This window comes from Phyllobates terribilis, unplaced genomic scaffold (genome assembly GCF_046119375.1).
Source record: "Phyllobates terribilis strain yellow unplaced genomic scaffold, ASM4611937v1 Scaffold_9__5_contigs__length_417890890, whole genome shotgun sequence".
Lineage (NCBI taxonomy): Eukaryota > Metazoa > Chordata > Amphibia > Anura > Dendrobatidae > Phyllobates > Phyllobates terribilis.
Window position 1 is genome coordinate 89,423,154 of NW_027362769.1, and position 2,194 is coordinate 89,425,347.

The window sequence follows — 2,194 nt, forward strand, 5'->3', positions numbered from 1 at the left end:
AGAAAATGGACCCCAAAAACTTTTGTGCAATTTCTCCTGAGTACGCCAATACCCCATATGTGGAGAAAATACAGTGTTTGGGCTCACGGCAGAGTTCAGAAGGGAAGGAGCACAGTGTGACTTTTTGAACGCAAAATTGGCTGGAATTGAGAGCGGACGCCATGTCGCATTTGGAGAGCCCCTGATGTGCCTAAATAGTTAAACCCCCCACAAGTGACCCCATTTTGGAAACTACACCCCTCAAGGATTTTATCAAGGGGTATAGTGAACATTTTGAACCCAGAGGTACGACACAGAATTTGATAACATTAGGTCATCATATTGAATAAGTTGTCATTAGTCTTGAGCGCAAGTGCTCGCTACTTGAGTTTACATCGGGTACGCAGGTATGCACCATGTATCGTGTGTGCTCGAGTGACATGCTCGAGTCCCTGCCCGCATGTTTCACGGTTATTAGACACCCAGAAAAAACATGCGGGGATCACTCGTGCATGGCAGGCAATCCCCGCAAGGTTTTTTTGGCCACGAAGCATATGGGGCGGAGACTCAAGCATGTCACTCGAGCACCTGCGATACTCAGTGCATACTCGAGCACCCAATGCAAACTCAAGTAGCGAGCACTTGCACTCAACACTAGTCGCCATATCGTCATCTTTTTTTTTTTTTACTTTTGAAAAAAATCCCAACCCTAACCCTAGCCCAACCCTAACCCCAACCCTAGCCTAACCCTAACCCCAACCGTAGCCCAATCCTAACCCCAAACCTAACCCTAGCCCAACCCTAACCCTAGCCCATCCCTAACTCTAACCTTAGCCCAACCCCAACTCTAACCCTAGCCCAACCCTAACCCCAACCCTAACCCTAGTACAACCCTAACCCTAGAGTTTATTTTTTACGCCGTTCCTCATGCGGTGTAAGTGATTAGACAACTTTATTCTTCGGGTCGGTGCGATTACAGAGATACCAGAATCATATCGGGTTTTTATGATTCACAGCTTGTCACACACTAAAAGACGCATTTTTTTGGAAAATCTAGTTTTTGCATCGCCATATTTTGAGAGCTATAATTTTTCCATATTTTGTCCGACAGAGTCATGTAACGGCTTGTTTTTTGCGGGATGACTTGACGTTTTTATTGGTGCCATTTTCAGGCACGTGACTTTTTTGATCGCTTTCTATTCCGATTTTTGGGAGGCAGAATAAACAAAAACCAACAATTCAGGAATTGTTTTTTTTTTTAAATTTTTTATGCTGTTCCACATGTGGTAAAATTGATAAGGTAGCTTTATTCTTCGGGTCAGTACGTTTACAGCGGTACCACATTTATATCGTTTTTCTATGTTTTGGCGCTTTTACACTATAAAAACTAATTAATAGAAAAAATCATTTTTTGCATCGCTTTATTCTGAGAGCTATAACTTTTTTATTTTTCAGCTTATGGAGCTGTATGGCAGCTTGTTTTTACGGGACAAGATGACGTTTTCAGCGGTACCATTTTTATTTATATTCGTCTTTTTGATCGCGTGTTATTCCATTTTTTGTTTGGCGGTATGATGATAAAGCATTGTTTTTTTCTTCGTTTTTTTTTTTTTTTTTTTTTTTTTTTTAACCGTGTTCACTAAAGGGGTTAACTAGTGGGACAGTTTTATAGGTCAGGTCATTCTGGACGCGGCAATACCAAATATGTGTACTTTTATTGTTTTGTTTTTTTTCATAATAATATTTATTGATGGGTACATTATACTCGTATTTTTATTTTTGGTGGATTATTTTTTCATTTTTTTTTAATATTTGTACAATTTTTATTTTATTTTTTTTTCACTTTCTGACACTTTTTTTATTTTTATACTTTGTCCCACTATGGGACTTTCACTTTTTTTATTCTGATCGCCTGTATAGCACAGGAATGCAGCACCATTCCTGTGCTATACAGGTGGTCAGCGCTGCACAGGGAGAAGATAGTTTGGTCATGCACTGCGCATGACCAAAACATCTTCCTGCTGTCTGGTGACCCGGATGTTGTCATGATGACATCGGGTCGTCATGGCAACATCCGTGAAGCCGCGGCAGACAGCGCTGGTGGCCGGAAGAGGAGGTGAGTATTGCGATCACCTCCCCTTGCCACGGCAATGCTGCGATCGACTTCGATCGCAGCATTGCGGGGGTTAATGTGCCTGGAGCGGTGCGGGACCCC